The 18,653-nt window shown below is 41.8% G+C and overlaps 1 protein-coding gene and 1 pseudogene across 4 annotated transcripts in view; one reads left to right on the top strand and one right to left on the bottom strand.

Annotated features, from left to right (window-relative positions):
* The window catches only part of PHACTR4 (phosphatase and actin regulator 4), a 109,688-nt gene that overhangs the window by 90,536 nt on the left and 499 nt on the right, over nucleotides 1-18,653 (bottom strand). Inside the window, exon 1 of one of the 4 annotated variants that reach the window (XM_010830172.1) lies at nucleotides 13,020-13,041. The exons of 2 other annotated variants lie outside the window; for them this stretch is intronic. The gene's annotated coding sequence lies outside the window, so the exon portion shown is untranslated. Of the gene's footprint in view, nucleotides 1-13,019; nucleotides 13,042-18,653 lie in introns of those variants that run through there. One more of the 4 variants, XM_010830169.1, reaches the window with a different exon arrangement.
* On the top strand, nucleotides 1,888-4,230 carry LOC104981196 (annotated as a pseudogene).

The raw sequence follows: 18,653 nt of genomic DNA, 5'->3' as shown, positions 1-18,653 counted from the left end.
TGTTGGAGAAAGACTCTTGAGAGTCTCTTGGATTGCAAGGAGATCCAACCAGTCCATCCTAAAGGAGATCAGTCCTAGGTGTTCATTGGAAGGACTGATGTTGAAGCTGAAACTCCAATACTTTGGCTACCTGATGCGAAGAGCTGACTCATTTGAAAAGACCCTGATGCTGGGAAAGATTGAGGGCAGGAGGAGAAGGGGACAACAGAGGATGAGATGGTTGGATGGCATCACCGACTCGACAGACATGGGTTTGGGTGAACTCCAGGAGTTGGTGATGGACAGGGAGGCCTGGCGTGCTGCAGTGCATGGGGTCGCAAAGAGTCGGACACGACTGAGTGACTGAACTGAACTCTGGAAGAAACAGGGATATTTTCTGGGTGTACCTTTGCCTTTCCTCCAGTGAACAGTATGTGAGAGTTACTGAAATGTTTAATGTACCAGTAAGCATCATCCCAAGGCTTCCTAGGCTCAGTGGTAAAGAAGCCATCTGCCAGGACAGGAGACATGGATTTGATCCCTGGCTGGGGAAGATCCTGAGGAGTAGGAAATGGCAACCCACTCCAGTATTCTTGCCTGGGAAATCCTAAGGACAGAGGAGCCTGGCGGGCTACAGTCCATGGGGTCATAAAGAGTTGGACACGAATGAATGACTGAGCAAATAAGCATCAACTCACATAACATCATTTCATGACAAGGGGCCCACTCTGTAGTAGAGTAAGTGCAAGAAGGGATGGGATTTACTGGTTTATCACATACAACATCTAGAAGCTGCTAACCTAAAAGAGTATTGGAATGGTCTGATGAAACCACAGCTGAAGCACCAACTCAATAAGATATTTTATGACAGAAGAATATAATCTTCCAGAGTATAATATATACACCAAATCAAAGACCTTCATATGTTACTATATTTTCAAAACAGGGAAAATAGATGGATGTGGGAAATGGTGGAGGGGGGGGCAGTGGCTGAAATACCATACCTTGTTTATTATCAAACCCCAAGACCTACCTGGGATCCCTGAAACTCTGAGTTCTGCAGAGTTAAAGATCTAGGTCATCAAAAAAAGGAATACTTCCACAGGAGACAAAAAGAGTCCCAAGAGGCTATAAGCTATGGCTACTGCCTGGGCATTGTGGAGTCCTTGCATCCAGGGATCACCAGGCAAGAAGAGGAACTACCATCTTGGCAGGGGTAACTAAACCTCCTTATCAGAAAGAAGGTTGCCATTCCACACCACAAAGGAGACAGTGAACGTATATTTAGAACCCAGATGATCCACTTGGGTGCCTGCTAGTATTCCTTTCCCAATTCTGATAGTATGGTAAACAGACAAGCTGGAAAACTAATCTGAGAAAAGCATGTATGTAACCAGTGGTTCAGATTCCTCAGGAATGAGGGTTTGGGTCCTACCACCAAGTAAAGTCATTGAGACTGGCAGAGATGATAGCTGAGGGCAAGGGGAATCTGAAATGGAGAGTGGAAGGAAGTAAAAATTACCAGTTGTAACCCTGAGACAGCTGCAGCAGCAGGAGATAAAGTACTAACCTTTCCATTCTAAGTATTCCCCAGGAAGAGAGGCCCTCTAGCTATACTCCCAACATATACAAAGTAGATGAGATGAAAGAAAATGAAAACACAAAATACCAAAACTTACGGGATTCACCTAGAGAGAGCAGTGCTGTGTTTGTGTGCTCAGTTGTTTAGTGCTTAGAGGGAAATTTATAGCTGTAGGAAAAAAAAAACAAAATAAAACAAAAGGAAGGAAATAATAAGAATTACAGTGGAAATCAATGAAATAGAAAATACAAAAATTAGCTCAAAATAGGACCTTCCTGGTGGTCCAGTGGCTAAGACTCCAAGCTCCCAATGCCAGGAACCTGGGTTCGATTCCTGATCACAGAACTAGATCCCACATGCCACAACTAAAGATCCCATATACTGCAGGAGAGATCAAAGATCACGCATGACACAACTAGGACTGGGCACGGCCCAAAAAATAAACAAAACAGGAAAACTGAGCTGTGCCTATATATAGTAGGTACTTAATAACTGTTGAGCTAAGCAAGTGACTATTAAGAGCCAATTACATGCTAAGTACCACACCAGATACTATGCAAAGAAGAGTAAGTTTATGGTCCTTAATCTTAAAAGCAATACCAGTAGAGAAAAACAGATGGTCAGATTAAGGAGAAGGTATTAATACAATATATGTGTAATAATGGAAATACAGATAGTGAAGAACAGAGTCTTCCCTTTCTAACCAGATGAGAAATAGGGCTGTACTTCTACATAATGCTAAAGCTCATCTCACTCCTTGATTTTAGTTCCAAAACTCAAGGCAGATTTTAGCTGGCAAGAGGTCAAACTTGATCAAAATGAGTAGTATCTAAAAATATTATCAAGATGATGAAACCACTATATATTAGCAGAGAAGGGACAATTTAAAATATTATTTCCAGAACCATGCGGGTCGCCATGGCAGAGCTGCAGCAGCCCCGGGTGCAGGAGGCGGTGGACTCCATGGTGAAGAGTCTGGAGAGAGAGAATATCCGGAAGATGCAGGGCCTTATGTTCCGGTGCAGCACCGCCTGTTGTGAGGAAAGCCAGGCGTCCATGCAGCAAGTGCACCAGTGCATTGAGCGCTGCCATGCACCTCTGGCTCAAGCCCAGGCCCCGGTGACCAGTGAGCTGGAGAAGTTCCAGGACCACCTGGCCCGGTGCACCATGTACTGCAATGACAAGGCCAAAGATTCAATAGATGCAGGGAGTAAAGAGCTTCACGTGAAGCAGCAGCTGGAGACCTGCGTGACCAAGTGTGTGGATGACCACATGAACCTCATCCCAACCATGACCAGGAAAATGAAGGAGTCTCTCTCTTCCATTGGGAAACAGCTGTCTGCTAGTGGCCATCAGGGCTGAGGGCAGGAATCAATTTAAAAAGAGGAATGGGGATTTGGGTCTTTTAAGGAGAGTTGATGAATGAGGAAATTAAGAATGGCAGCAAGTCTAAGGCCTGTGTTTCTCTCCTCTGGATGCTGGTTCCTTTGTGTTTCGATCCTAGAGAGTGAAATGGAAAAAAAAAAAGGTGCTCAAATTTGGGTCACAGATAGCACAGGAGGTTTGTTTTAGCCTGAATTTCATGTGGAAAATACTTCTCCTGCCAATAGGGAGTCTCCCTTCTACCAAACCAGGGCCCTCCAAGGTACCAGATCCTCTTACTGCACAGATACCAAGAGGCTGGCAGGTTCACGTAACCAGCTTATGGTCTAGTGGAGTATGAAAGGAGGTGTTCTATTTGGTGTCTACCTCCTGTTTACCAGAAGGATCACAACAACATTTTCCACAAACTAATAAAATCCATGCAGTCACTAATGCAGAAGGGGGCAGTGGTCTTCCAGGGGTTTGTTTTGCTTGTTTTTCTTTTATAGACAAGGGCATGACGTTAAAATGTAAAGTTGGGAGAGGCAGTTTGGATAAAAACTTTGAAAGGGTCCCTGTAGGTACTCATTTCTGACCATCAAGATGTGGATGTGTGTTTCTTAAAATTCTCACACATTACATCATTCAGTTGGGAGACCCTGCAAAAATGTAAGAAGCGACCTCACACTGGTAAGGGAAGCAGGTGCTCTCCCTCTCACTGGCAGCCCTGGTGGGCCCTGAGGCCACCTGCGGCAAAGTCAGCCAAGCGGCCAGACAATCTTACAGTGACACTCGGCCTTGAAGGGAAACGGGATTTTGGCAGTATAATATGCTCATATTCAGGAATGAACAGTGAAAGAGGAACTATTAGCTAGTTAATTAAGAAGGTTGTGAAGGACGGGCTTTGGAAAAATCTGTTTGTCATGAAACAGAATGAAAGCCTAAACCCAGTGTTGCTTACTCTGCCCCCTGAAATAACAGAGCTTTGTTGAGACAATCCCCTGGCAACAAAAAAAGTCAAGGGAGGAAAAGTTAGCAACTCAGGGATGAACTGTGGCTCCTTCAGAACGTTAAAGGGACTGCCGTCCATTACCAAATACCACTTTTGCCAGGGCCTTTGCTACATGCGTTGTTCTTGCCGCAGTTCTGGCCCCTTATCATTTTGATAAGGACCTTGTCTTTTTACTGACTTACTACTTGAAATGATAATATTGTCTGTTTGCTGTTTCAAGACTGTGATATATTTTCCTAGTGGTTTGGTTTTCGAAATAAATAAGACTTAATTTTCTTCCAAAAAAAATAAATAAAATATTATTTCCATTTATTTCTTGGACTTTCCTGAAAAGCAAACCATTAGAGGAATAAACAAGATTAAGAAACAGTGGTCTTTTCATGAAGATGGCGCCGAAGCCAAAGCAAAGGCTTTGAAGGCCAAGAGAGCAATGTCCAAAGGTGTCCACAGCCACACACACACACAAAAGATCCAGACCAGAACACTGCGGCTCAGGAGGCAGCCCAAATATCCCCGGAAGAGCGCCCCTAGGAGAGAGCAAACTTGACCACTATGCCGTCATCAAATTCCCCCTCACCACCGAGTCAGCCATGAAGAAAATAGAAGACAACAACACACTGGTATTCATTGTGGATGTCAAGGCCAACAAGCACCAAATTAAACAGGCTTTGAGGAAGTTCTCTGACATGGACAGGCTAGAGTCAACACTCTGCTCAGGCCTGATGGAGAGAAGAAGGCATATGTTCAACTGGCTCCTGACTATGATGCTTTGGATGGTGCCTATGAAACTGGGCTCATCTATCTAAACTGAGTCCAACTGGCTAATTCCAAATATAAAAGTTTTCACCATAAAAAAAAGAAACAGTGTATCAACTGCTCTTCTAGAGTGAGCTACAATTGTTCAGACAGATGCTACTACTTAACACAAGGAGTTAACACTGTAATCTACATGTACCTTTATAATCCGACACCACAGAATCTACCCTTTTGATTGGAAAACTTTTCGTTTCTTAGAATTACTTTCTTTGCTATTTCTCAATTATTCTTGTTAATACTACATAAAAATTTGGTAGCTACAAATAGTCAGTTCATAAGAACTTCACTTGTTTTTGCTTTTTTGGGAAAATGGAACATTATAAAGAGATATAGATTAATTAAAAATGTAAATAGGACTTTGCAGAAATAAAAAATACTGAAAATTTTAAAATAGAGATTAACAATCACATTCTCAGTAAAACAATTTCACAAATGTCTTTTAAAAGGTCTGTTCAGGGACTTCCCTGGAAGTCCAGTGGTTAAGAATCTGCCTTGCAATGCAGGGGGCTTAGGTTCAATCCCTGGTCGGGGAACTTCCACATGTCCCATGGTGTGGCCAAGAAAAAAAAAGATCCCACATGCCTTGGAGCAACTAAGCCTGCACAGCACAGCCAGAGAGTCCATGAGCCACAACTAAAGATTCCACTTGCTGCAACTAGGACCCAACGCAGCCAAATAAAATAAGTATTAAAAAAAGAATAAAATCAGAAGGTCTGTTTAGTAAAAGTTACACTTGCAAAAAGATTACTTAATTTTAAACACATATAATGAACATCTAACATTAACTAAGGGTAAAGACAAAAATGAAACTAATTTTCCATTTCAAGAAAAACTGTGACCTCCTCCTCCTGGTTAAACAGTCCTCTGTTACACTAAGCAGCATGAATCAGCTTTGAAATAGAGGTGCGGCCTACTGATAAGCAAAAGTACTCTCAGGAAATATATTAGTGAGTTATAAAGGACAGGCCTCATCAAAGGCAATTCATCATCACTGACCATGACAAAATCTACACCTAGAAAAACGTAGCATGGTTTCTTCCTGGCGTTTTATATATATATATCACATTATGAGAAAATCCCCCAGAACAAAACATATATTTTAAAAGCTACAGTATTCAGTGACATGTCAAATCTTTCCAAAAAACAATTATGGCAGTAAACATTAACTCTGATGAAAATACTATTTATAAAATCTCCAAAAATAATTTAACCCAAAACTAAACATGTAAAGAAATGAAATTTCATATTTGTTGTCAACTTAACCTTTTAAAATAGCTATGTGATTGACACACATGAACAGATAAATGGGAATGACGAGAAGGAATTCACCGAGGAAATACAAACAGTTAATAAAAATGAAAATATATTCAGCCTGATTGCTAATAAGGAAAATGCCAATGTAAAGTGAGTTTTATTTTGATTTTTTTTTGCCTATCAGAATGGCTAAAAATTTGAGGTAAGAATCCACCTACCAATTCAGGGGACAGGGAGGGGTTCGATCCCTGGTCGGGAAGATTCTATGTGCCGAGGAGCAACTAAGCCCATGTGCCACAACTATTGAGCCTGTGCTCTAGAGCCTGGGAGCTACAACTACTGATCCACATGCCACAATTACTGAAGCCTGCACACTCTAGGGCCTGCAGACCACTACTAACGAGCCCCTGTGCTGCAACTAGTGAAGCCCAAGTGCCTGGAGCCTGTACAGCAACCAGAGAAAGCCTGCACGTGGCAGCAAAGACCCAGTGCAGCCACAAATAAATAAATGAATAAAAAACAGAGTAAAAGATTTAGTTTTGGGGGAAGAGAAAGGAGAAGAGGAAAGGCACTGATGGAAGGGTATAAGATGAGTACGTTCCAGAGACCTAAAGTACAGCATGATGACTATAGTTAATAACAAAGTACTGCATACTTGAAATCTGCTGAGTAGATCTGTGAACCATTCCATATTTTTACATATCATATATTAATGGACATATAGGGAATTTAGAAAAATGGTACCAACAATACTACATGCAGGGCAGCAAAGGAGACAGAGACATAAAGAACAGGCTTTTGGACTCAGTGGGAGAAGGAGAGGGTGGGATGATTTGAGAAAACAGCATTGAAACATATTCACTGTGTGACCCATAGACAGCAGCCCACCAGGCTCCCCCGTGCCTGGGATTTTCCAGGCAAGAACACTGGAGTGGGGTGCCATTTCCTTCTCCAATGCATGAAAGTGAAAAGGGAAAGTGAAGTCGCTCAGTTGTGTCTGACCTTTAGCGACCCCATGGACTGCAGCCTTCCAGGCTCCTCTGTCCCTGGGATTTTCCAGGCAAGATTATATATGACACAGGGAACCTAAAGTCAGTGCTCTGTGACAACCTGGAGGGATGTGGCGGCGAGGGAGGTGAGAGGAGGTTTCAGGAGGGAGGGGACACATGTATGCCTATGGCCGATTCATGTTGCTGTACGGCAAAAACCATCACAATATTATAATTATCCTCCAATTAAAATAAATAAAATTAAGGAGTTCCCTGCTGGCCCAGTGGTTAGAATTCCAGGCTGTCACTGCTGTGGCCTGGTTTCAATCCCTGGCAGGAAAACTACCGCAAACTGTGCAGCGTGGCCAAAAAAAGGAAATAAAAAAAAAACTTAGACAACGAAGCTCTATATAAATGTTCATATCTGCTGATCCAGTGATTTCATTCTTTTTTAACATTTATTTTTATTGCAGTATAGTTGAATTACAATGCTGTATTACTGCTATACAGCAAAGTGACTCAGCTATATATACATACATACACACACATTATTTTTCATATTCTTTTCCACTATCATTTATCATAGGATAGTAAATGTAGCAGTAATTTCATTTTAAAAGAAGAAAGTAACATGTGCAAACCTTGTGTGGCAGCATTAAGACTAATGGTTAAATAATTTGAGACCAATAACAAAGGAATCCTTAGCTCAGTTGTTAACTTTTTTTTGGAGGGGGGCAGGGCATGACTCAGGGCTCGCAGGACCTTAGTTTCCCCACCAGGGATAGAACCTGGGCTGATGGCAGTGAAAGTGCCAAGTCCTAATCACTAGACCACCAGGGAATCCCCCTTAGTTCAGTTTATTTTCATAAACAGTCGCTGTTCAGTGGGGAGAATAAAGAGGTAAATAAGCTACAGAGGGAAAAGTGCCCTGCAGAGACATGGACAAAGTGCTTTGCGATCACTCAAGGTAAAGATGAATCATTAACCTTTTCTGCCAGTTTCGGACACTGTATTTCCAACCTAAGTACAAAGAAGAGAGTAAGCAGCTGGGTAGACAGAATCAAGTATTCTGGTTATCTGCTAGATGAGACTTGAAGGGTCATGTGGGCTCAGACAGTTCTCTCTAAGAGATGATGTTGAGTTCCATCAGAATCAGCCCTCCACAAAGGAAACAAACAACCTATGCAATGTAATTAAGTTATGTCAGATAATCATAAAATTGCTATTTACCCTTAAAACACAGTCAAGGGCTAGTTTAAAAATACTCCTGGAAATGTGGATAACAAGTTCACATTTGAGAGAATAAATACAGAGAATATTTAACAATGGAGGCTGTTTTATTAAGTCACAGATTTGATTCAAGATAAAATTTGATTTTAAATGTACACTTGAAAAAAATCCAGTAACATCACATACTACAAATAAATTTCTAAATGCAATGCACTGACAGTATGTACCCTTGAAGTACCCTGGAACTGAAGGGTGCACTTTAAACCAGAGTTTACTCCCTTGTACAGCACTGATCACAGTATTAATCCTTTTCCTTGCCAGGGATAATCATATCTTTTCTCATATTTACTAAACACTCTACAGTTTACAAAGATTTCTCACATGCATTATCCTGATACTTTTGAAGAAATGGTTACTAGCTCCATTTTATAAATGAGGAAACTAAAGGTCAGCTCACATCTAGGAAGTGATGGAGCTGAAATTAGGATTTAGGTTTTCAGACTCCAAAGATAGTAAATACATTACTTTGAATAAATGTCAGAACTTTCGGACTGTAAAAACAAAGATCTAGTACTTTAAATATAATAGAGAAGTTAAACTGAAAACTAAGCTTGAATCTGAAAGCTGTGTGGTTTCAACCACCTCTTCCCTAAAAAAAAAAATCAATCACTAGACACACTTCCTCTCTTAAAACTCCTCGGAATACCATAGAAGTCCTAGAATTTGAGAAGCCAACTAATCCAGACCCTTACAGAGATGAGAAAATTGAAGCACAAGACATGTGACTTGCTCTGAGTCTCCCATTACAACATAGTGTGTCGTCTTCTCAGGCCCACATCAACAGAATTCAAAAACATCTGTGAATTGGTGGAGACAGAACGGATAGCTGACTGGCTAATCTGTCCAACCTCAGTAGGGCCCTGAGGTTCGACAGCCCTTTTGCTCATCTGCTCATCTCTGGTGGCTCGTTTACTTTTTCCATGATTGCTACTCCAAACTTTTAACACTCTTTGGAGTGGCTTGCTTCAGGGTCGGAGGCACTGACTGCAGCAGTGCTGTGTGGGACCTTTTGAAGGAGGTCACTATTATCTTCATTACCTCTACCATAGTTTGGCCTCAGGTCAAGCAACAGAGAAATAACACAGCTTCGCCCATCAACAGAAAATTGGATTAAAGATTTACTGAACATGGCCCCGCCCATCAGAACAAGACCCAGTTTCCCTCTCAGTCAGTCTCTCCCATCAGGAAGCTTCCATAAGCCTCTAATCCTTCTCCATCAGAGGGCAGACACGATGAAAACCACAGTCACAGAAAACTACCCAATCTGATCACAGGGACCACAGCCTTGTCTAGCTCAAAGAAACTATGAGCCATGCTGTATAGGGCCACCCAAGACAGACAGGTCATAGCAGAGAGTTCTGACAAAACGTGGTCGACTGGAGAAGGGAATGGCAAACCACTTCAGTATTCTTGCCTTGAGAACCCCATGAACAGAATGAAAAGGCAAAAAGGTATGACACTGAAAGATGAACTCCCCAGGTTGGTAGGTGCCCAATATGATACTCAAGAAGAGTGGAGAAATAACTCCAGAAAGAATGAAGAGACGGAGCCAAAACAAAAACAACATCCAGTTGTGGATGTGATTGGTGATGGAAGTAAAGTCTGATGCTGTAAAAAGCAATACTGCATAGGAACCTGGAACGTTAGGTCCATGAATCAAGGCGAACTGGAAATGGTCAAACGGTAGATGGCAAGAGTGAATATCAACATTCTAGGAATCAGTGACTAAAATGGACTGGAGTGGGTGAATTTAACTCAGATGACCATTATATCTACTACTGTGGGCGGGAATCCCTTAGAAGAAATGGAGTAGCCATCATAGTCAACAAAAGAGTCCAAAATGCAGTACTTGGATGCAATCTCAAAAATGACAGAATGATCTCTGTTCATTTCCAAGGCAAACCATTCAATATCTCTGTAATCCAAGTCTATGCCCCGACCAGTAATGCTGAAGAAGCTGAAGTTGAATAGTTCTATGAAGACCCATAAGACCTTCTAGAACTAACATCCAAAACAGATGTCCTCTTCATTATAGGGGACTGGAATGCAAAAGTAGGAAGTCAAGAGCTACCTGGAGTAATAGGCAAATTTGGCCTTGGAGTACAAGATAAGCAAGTCAAAGGCTAATAGAGTTTCACCAAGGGAACACACCGGTCATAGCAAACACTCTCTTCCAACAACACAAGAGAAGACTCTATACATGGACATCACCAGATGGTCAATACCAAATCAGATTGTTTATATTCTTTGCAGCCAAAGATGGAGAAGCTCTATACAGTCAGATAAAAAAGACCAGGAACTGACTGTGGCTCAGATCATGAACTCCTTATTGCCAAATTCAGACGTATATTGAAGAAAGTAGGGAAAACCACTAGACCATTCAGGTATGACCTAAATCAAATCCCTACGATTGTACAGTGGAAGTGAGAAATAGATTCAAGGGATTAGATCTGATAGACAGAGTGCCTGATAAACTATAGATGGAAGTTCGTGACATTGTATAGGAGACAGTGATCAAGACCATCCCCAAGAAAAAGAAATGCAAAAAGGCAAAATGGTTGTCAGACAAGACCTTACAAATAGCTGAGAAAAGAAGAGAAGCTAAAGGCAAAGGAGAAAGGGAAAGATACACCTATTTGAATGCAGAGTTCCAAAGAATAGCAAGGAGAGATAAGAAAGCCCTTCTCAGTGATCAATGCAAAGAAATAGAGGAAAACAATAGAATGGGAAAGACTAGAGATCTCTTCAAGAAAATCAGAGATACCAAGGGAACAGTTCATGCAAAGATGAGCACAATAAAGGACAGAAATTGGTGTGGACCTAACAGAAGCAGAAGATTTTAAGAAGATGTGGCAAGTATACACAGAAGAACTATCCAAAAACAACTTCATGACCCAGATAACCATGATGGTGTGATCACTCACCTAGAGCCAGACATCCTGGAATGTGAAGTCAAGTGGGCCTTAGGAAGCATCACTATGAACAAAGCTAGTGGAGGTGATGGAATTCCAGTTGAGCTATTTCAAATCCTAAAAGATGATGCTATTAAAGTGCTGCACTCAATAAGCCAGCAAGTCTGGAAAACTCAGCAGTGGCCACGGGACTGGAAAAGGTTAGTTTTCATTCCAATCCCAAAGAAAGGCAATGCCAAAGAATGCTCAAACTACCACACAATTGCACTCATCTCATATACTAGCAAAGTAATACTCAAAATTCTACAAGTCAGGCTTCAACAGTGTAAACCGTGAACTTCCAGCAGTACATGAACTATGAACTTCCAGATGTTCAAGCTGGATTTAGAAAAGGCAGAGGAACCAGAGATCAAACTTCTAACATCCGCTGGATCATAGAAACAGCAAGAGTTCCAGAAAAACATCTACTTTTGCTTTATTGACTATACAAAAGCCTTAGACTGTGTGAATCACAACAAACTGGATAATTCTGAAAGAGATGGGAATACCAGCCCACCTGATCTGTCTCCTGAGAAATGTGAATGCAGGTCAAGAAGAACAGCTAAAACTGGACATGGAACAACAGACTGGTTCCAAATCAGGAAAGGAGTATGTCAAGGCTGTTTATTGTCACCCTGCTTATTTAACTTATATGCAGAGTACATCATGTGAAATGCCAGGCTGGAAGAAGCACAAGCTGGAATCAAGATTGCTGGGAGAAATATCAATAACCTCAGATACGTGGATGACACCACCATCATGGCAGAAAGTGAAGAACTAAAGAGCCTCTTGATGAAAGTGAAAGAGGAGAGTGAAGAAGTTGGCTTAAAGCTCAACATTCAGAAAACTAAGATCATGGCATCTGGTCCCATCACTTCATGGGAAATAGATAGGGAAACAATGGAAACAGTGACAGACTTAATTTTGGGGGCTCCAAAATCACTGCAGATGGTGATTGCAGCCATGAAATTAAAAGACGCTTGCTCCTTGGAAGAAAAGCTATGACCAACCTAAACAGAGTGTTAAAAAGCAGAGACATTTCTTTGCATACAAAGGTCCGTCTAGTCAAAACTATGGTTTTTCCAGTAGTCATGTATGGATGTGAGAGTTGAACCACAAAGAAGGCTGAGCATCGAAGAATTGATGCTTTTGAACTGTGGTGTTGGAGAAGACTTGAGAGTCCCCTGGACTGCAAGGAGATCCAGCCAGTCCATCCTAAAGGAAATCAATCCTGAATATTCATTGGAAGGACTGATGCTGAAGCTGAAACTCCAATACTTTGGCCACCTGATGCAAAGAAGACTCTGATGCTGGGAAAGATTGAAGGCGGGAGGACAAGGGGATGACAGAGGATGAGATAGTTGGATGGCATCACCAACTCCATGGACATGAGTTTGAGCAGGCTCCAGGAGTTGGTGATAGACAGGGAAGCCTGGTGTGCTGCAGCCCATGGGGTCACAAAGAGTTGGACACAACTGAGTGACTGAACTGAACTGGAGTCCTCTAGCCCACTCTATCCTTTGACTCCGCAGATAACTTAACTCATTCATTCCGAAAGGAAAATATTAAAAAAAGAAGAAATCATAAAGCATTAACAGACCCTATAAGGAAGAAATTATTAAACTTTGAAGTAAATATATATCTGGGTTCCAGATTTCTTCAGTTCCACAAAGATGTCTTTGGGAAATTTAATCTCTCTGAGCCATACCTCCCTTCAGCTGTCAAATGGGAATATCCAATCAAGCTATGGGCTTCCCAGGTGGCGCTGGTGGGAAAGAACCCACCTGTCAATGCAGGAGACACACGAGACATGGGCTCCATCTCTGAGTCAGGAAGATCCCTTGGAGGAGAGCACGACAGCCAACTCTAGTATTCTTGCCTGGAGAATCCCACGGACAGAGGAGCCTGGAGGGCTACAGTCCACAGGGTCAGAAAGAGTCAGACGTGACTCAGCACGCACGCAAGCTATAGAATTTTTGTAAAATTAAACGAAATAGCACACAGAAAAGTACCTACATCACTGTCTGGGTACAAAACAGGCTGATGGGAAGACTTCCCTGGCAGTCCAGTGGTTAAGACTTTTTCTTCCAGTGTAGTGAGTCCAGGTTCAATCCCTGGCTGGGGAGATGAGATCCCAGGTGTCTCTCAGCCAAAAAAAAAAAAAAAGAACCAAAAACAGAAACAATTTTGTAACGAATTAAAAATCAGCTGTTGGTAACCCACTCCAAATTCAACTTCCACCTTGATCATTTCCAAATATATCTTCTTCCATCCTTTCTTCATGTTTCCTTTTCAAGGATCACCTCTCTATGAGCTTTGATTTTATCTCTTCCCAAGGTTTCTCTATTCTCTTCCTTTTCTTGTGTGTAGAACTTCAATACCTGCTTCTCTGCTGGCTCCTTTTCTTTTCCTTAAGCATGTCAAGTCTCTCTCATCCTTTAAAATCAAAACAAAACCGAAAAAAAACAAAAGCCCGCAATCCTACCTCCTATTTAGCACTTATTCTAAATATGCTCCTAAACCCTCTAAACTATCCTGAAAATAGCAAACAATTACCTGTCAAAACAGATCAGATTATATCAATTTCCTGCTAATAAACTTTTGATGGTTTAGCAATTCATTAATCATAAAGGCTAACGTCATTTTTTTTTTTTTTGGCCAAGCCTTTGCACGATTTTCAGGATCTTAGTTCCCTGACCAGAGATTGAACCCAGGCCACAGCACCGAAAGTGCTAAACCCTAACCACTGAGCCACCAGGGAAGTCCCATAGCCTGAAGTCTTCAACAAGCATTCAGAATCGTTCTCAGTATCCAGCCATCAACTGTTCCTTTCACCAGCCATTGCACTTTTCAACTCTCAGTCCCACTGGTCCAGAGATTCCTAAGAACTGCATAACTTTCTAGAATGATGTGCATATGCTTGCTCATATGCATTTTTCTGGGATGAAAAATCTATTGCTATTCTCGAATTTTCTAGATGGGGAGGAGTATCTGAATTAAAAAAAAAAAGAAAGTAAAAACCAACTGTAATTACCTTTAGCCATATCAGACACACACCTTATACTTTAGCATCTCCATTCCTATGCTCAAACTGCCCCCTCTGGCTGGAATAACTTTTAACAGTAACTTTTCTTATTAATCCTTCCAGAACAAGCGCAAAAAAAAAAAAAAAAAATTACTTCCTGTCTAATGCCTTCTTTCACTGTCTACCAGAACAGAATCATTCAGTCCCTTATCGCATCAATATAGCACACCCCTATTTAACACTCACCAGACTACTAGGTGCTGTAATGTTGTGAGCTTTAAGGCAGAAGCTATACCTTCACATCTTTGTACTGCTGGGACAGAACCCCAGTCCAAGCACATGATAGGCAAAACAAAAATATCTGCTGAGTAAAAGATCCATTTTGGCACTCAACTGTTGTCTATTTTTGTTACTCATTCACTCATTCACCAAACATTTATGAAGTTCCAGTGCAATACCTAAGCCATGTGCTAAGCAGTAAGGATGTAGACTAGGGCATGGCACCTGACATTAAGCCAGTAAGATTAATAACTGTTAACAATATAGAAGAATAACGGTCTTATTTGATCGTGCTGTTTAAAAAGGCCTACATGAAGACTTATGGTAGCCCTGGGTGAAGACGTGTCTAACAGTCACAGAAGGTTTACCAATGGGACGTCAGGTTCTCTCAGAACAGAGAATCCAGCCATTCTGTCTTTTCTTTACAAACAACTTTCCCCCAATGTTCCTTTTCTAATAGTAGTAACAATAACTTACCACAGGAATGTGGAAAGGTACAATGTAACCAAATTTTTATCCTACTTGATTCTGGAAACAATTCAAACTAGGTAGAAAAGGAATCATTACACCCATGGTAAAGATGAGAAAACTAAAGATCAAAGAGCTTCCTGCTCAAAACTGCACACTAAATAAGAGAGGATTTATTTAATATTTATTCACAGTCTTACTACTACATTCTCACCACCACCACCTCCACATCTCCGCCCAATCCACCCCTAATCAGTTTGTAAGCCTCAAAGAAAAAAGATTTTTGTTCTCATTGCTTTCTTCTCAGGCACTACAAAAAAGCTTAAAACACAACAGGCTCTCAATAAATATTCATTGACTGAATTGATTTGAAACAGAGTAGACCAACACCAAAAAACACAAGGTAAAAAAACTCCTTTCCATTATGATGGTTTCATAAAAGAGAGATTTAAAACAGGCTTCTACTAGTTAGAAAGGCTAGACTAATTGTATTGACTCAATTCCACTGGCATGTAATGCATTTTATCTAAGAAGAATTTAAGGAGGTGAAGTAGGTTTCTATTTCTGATGTCACATTCATGGCATGTACTGACATAAACCCAAGGCTTAAACTGCAAGTCTGAAACTGATCAAAAGTTTTTATTAAGAGCAAAAACTAAGAAAGCACGTTCTTGAGTCTTGACTCTTTGACTAGAAAAATATCTGAATGTCAGTCTTTCTTCAACAGCCAAAGCTGCTGTAAATATGTTCTCCAAAATACTTCTTAATATGTCTTTAAGCAAAGATTAGTCAAAATCTTTTAGTAAATAAAACTTTGAATAACCATCAGTCAAAACCACAGCTCAATAACTCACCATCCTTCCCCACCTCCAGGGCCCCATAAAACTGCCATTCTGCCTAGGCACAAGGATCCCAGCAGACCATAAGACAGGGTGACGGAAGCAATGTTCAGCATGTCTTTTCAGTATGACATTGTTTGTGATCCTAGAAACTCCATTTCCTTATAAATCAGATGCTCCAAATGAAAATATTTCCATTATTTTTCTCCGATATTTAAATTTCAGCAAATCACAAGCTGTTGGCGGTGTTATGATAAATAACTGCAATAGGTATGAGGTAATGCCAAAGAATGCTCAAACTACTGCACAATTGCACTCATCTCACACGCTAGTAAAAGTAATGCTCAAAATTCCCCAAGTCAGTCTTCAGCAATATGTGAACCGTAAACTTCCAGATGTTCAAGCTGGTTCTCGAAAAGGCAGAGGAACCAGAGATCAAATTGCCAACATCTGCTGGATCATCAAAAAAGCAAGAGAGTTCCAGAAAAACATCTATTTCTGCTTTATTGACTATGCTAAAGCCTTTGACTGTGTGGATCACAATCAACTGTGGAAAATTCTGAAAGAGATGGGAATACCAGACCACCTGACCTGCCTCTTGAGAAACCTGTATGCAGGTCAGGAAGCAGCAGTTAGAACTGGACATGGAACAGACTGGTTCCAAATAGGAAAAGGAGTATGTCAAGGCTGTATATTGTCACCCTGCTTATTTAACTTATATGCAGAGAATATCATGAGAAACGCTGGGCTGGAAGAAGCACAAGCTGGAATCAAGATTGCTGGGAGAAATATCAATAACCTCAGATATGCAGATGACACCACTCTTATGGCAGAAAGTGAAGAAGAACTAAAGAGCCTCTTGATGAAAGTGAAAAGAAGAGAGTGAAAAAGTTGGCTTAAAGCTCAACATTCAGAAAACTAAGATCACGGCATCCAGTCCCATCACTTCATGCCAAATAGATGGGGAAACAGTGGAAACTGTGGCTGACTTTATTTTTTGGGTTCCAAAATCACTGCGGATGGTGATTGCAGCCATGAAATTAAAAGACGCTTGCTCCTTGGAAGGAAAGTTATGACCAACCTAGACAGCGTATTAAAAAACAGAGACACTACTTTGCCAACAAAGGTCCGTCTAGTCAAGGTTATGGTTTTTCCAGTAGTCAGAAGTGGACTCTGGACTTCCACTGCAGAAGGCATGGGTTTGAGCCCTGGTAGGGGAGAAGGCAAGGGCAACCCACTCCAGTACTCTTGCCTGGCAAATCCCATGGACAGAGGAACCTGGTAGGCTGCAGTCCATGGGGTCACTAAGAGTCGGACATGACTGAGCGATTTCACTTTCCCTTTTCACTTTCATGCACTGGAGAAGAAAATGGCACCCCACTCCAGTGTTCTTGCCTGGAGAATCCCAGGGACAGGGGAGCCTGGTGGGCTGCCGTCTCATGGGGTCGCACAGAGTCGGACATGACTGAAGTGACTTAGCAGCAGGGGAACTAAATCTTGCAGGCCAGGTGGGAGGCTTCAAAAAAGGTACTGATAGCACTGTCATGTTTGAACAAATAATTAACAGTCAAGTTCTAGAATAATTCTGTGGATGCTTCTTCAAAGCAGAGTCAGAAAAACGCAATCTCCACTCATTGACAGATTACAAATCGAATATTTCCTATTTTCAGTAATCAGGTATGGATGTGAGAGTTGGGCCATAAAGCAGGTTAAGCTCTGAAGAATTGATGCTTTCAAACTGGGGTGCTGGAGGAAACTATTGAGAGTCCCTTGGACAGCAAGGAGATCAAACCAGTCAATCTTAAAGGAAATCAACCCTGAATATTCATTGGAAGGACTGATGCTGAAGCTGAAGATGCAATACTCTGGCCACCTGATGCGAAGAGCCAACTCATTGGAAAAGACCCTGATGCTGGGAAAGACTGAAGGCAGGAGGAAAAGGGGACGACTGAGGACAAGATGGCTGGATAACATCACCAGCTCAATGGACATGAATTTGAGCAAACTCTGGAAGATAGTAAAGGACAGGAAAGCCTGGCGTGCTGCACTCCAAGGGGTCGCAAAGAGTCCGACCAACTGGATTTAGGGACTGAACAACAACAAACCCCTACACAATATCAGTAACACAATTTGGGATTCTCAGCAGTAAATCACTTCTATTATGAGTTAGTTTTCTAGAAGCCACTAGGTTTTTGGTTTCTCTATAAGTCAAGTCCTTCTACTAATGGACGTCTGCTTTCAACTTTTGTTTTAAGCAGAAGTAAAACATGGATTTGAGGGGAATAGAGGGCGGTCGGATGAACTACTGTAGACATTTTTTTGCGTGCTGTGATAGAGGCTGCTCGTTGCCCTAGAAATCACTTTCTCTCCTCCGAGATTCTAGAGGTATGTGAACTACCATTCTGGCCATTCGCATAGGTTCTGTGATTTCCTCGATCACGGCCGCGACCCATACAGACAGAGCAGCAAATCCGATTCTTTCCCGGTTTCTCTGGGAGCGGGGCTAGCTTCTTTCCCATAGGCCCATCCCCCTATCGAGAAAAATGCCTGGAGGAGATTAGTGTCGTGAAGCCACCCGGGGCTGACGTTTAAGAGTTGGACAATAAACTCGAGGTTTTCGGCAGAAACTCCGTCTGCCTCGCCTGTGCTCCGAAGCCTTCGAGCTGCCCAGCTGGGATGCAGAGGTATGAGGGAGGGCAGGTTTGAAAAATGGACTTCGACCTGATCTGGTTACAGTGACCGGATTCCCAGGGACCGGCCCCCATCAGGGAATGGCCCGGAGGGCTCCCCCGAGGAGGTGACTCGAC

This window comes from Bison bison, unplaced genomic scaffold (genome assembly GCF_000754665.1).
Source record: "Bison bison bison isolate TAMUID 2011002044 unplaced genomic scaffold, Bison_UMD1.0 scf7180017864516, whole genome shotgun sequence".
Classification (NCBI taxonomy): Eukaryota; Metazoa; Chordata; class Mammalia; order Artiodactyla; family Bovidae; genus Bison; species Bison bison.
The sequence above is the reverse complement of the archived record's forward strand: the minus strand, read 5'-3'. Positions and strand labels throughout refer to the sequence as shown.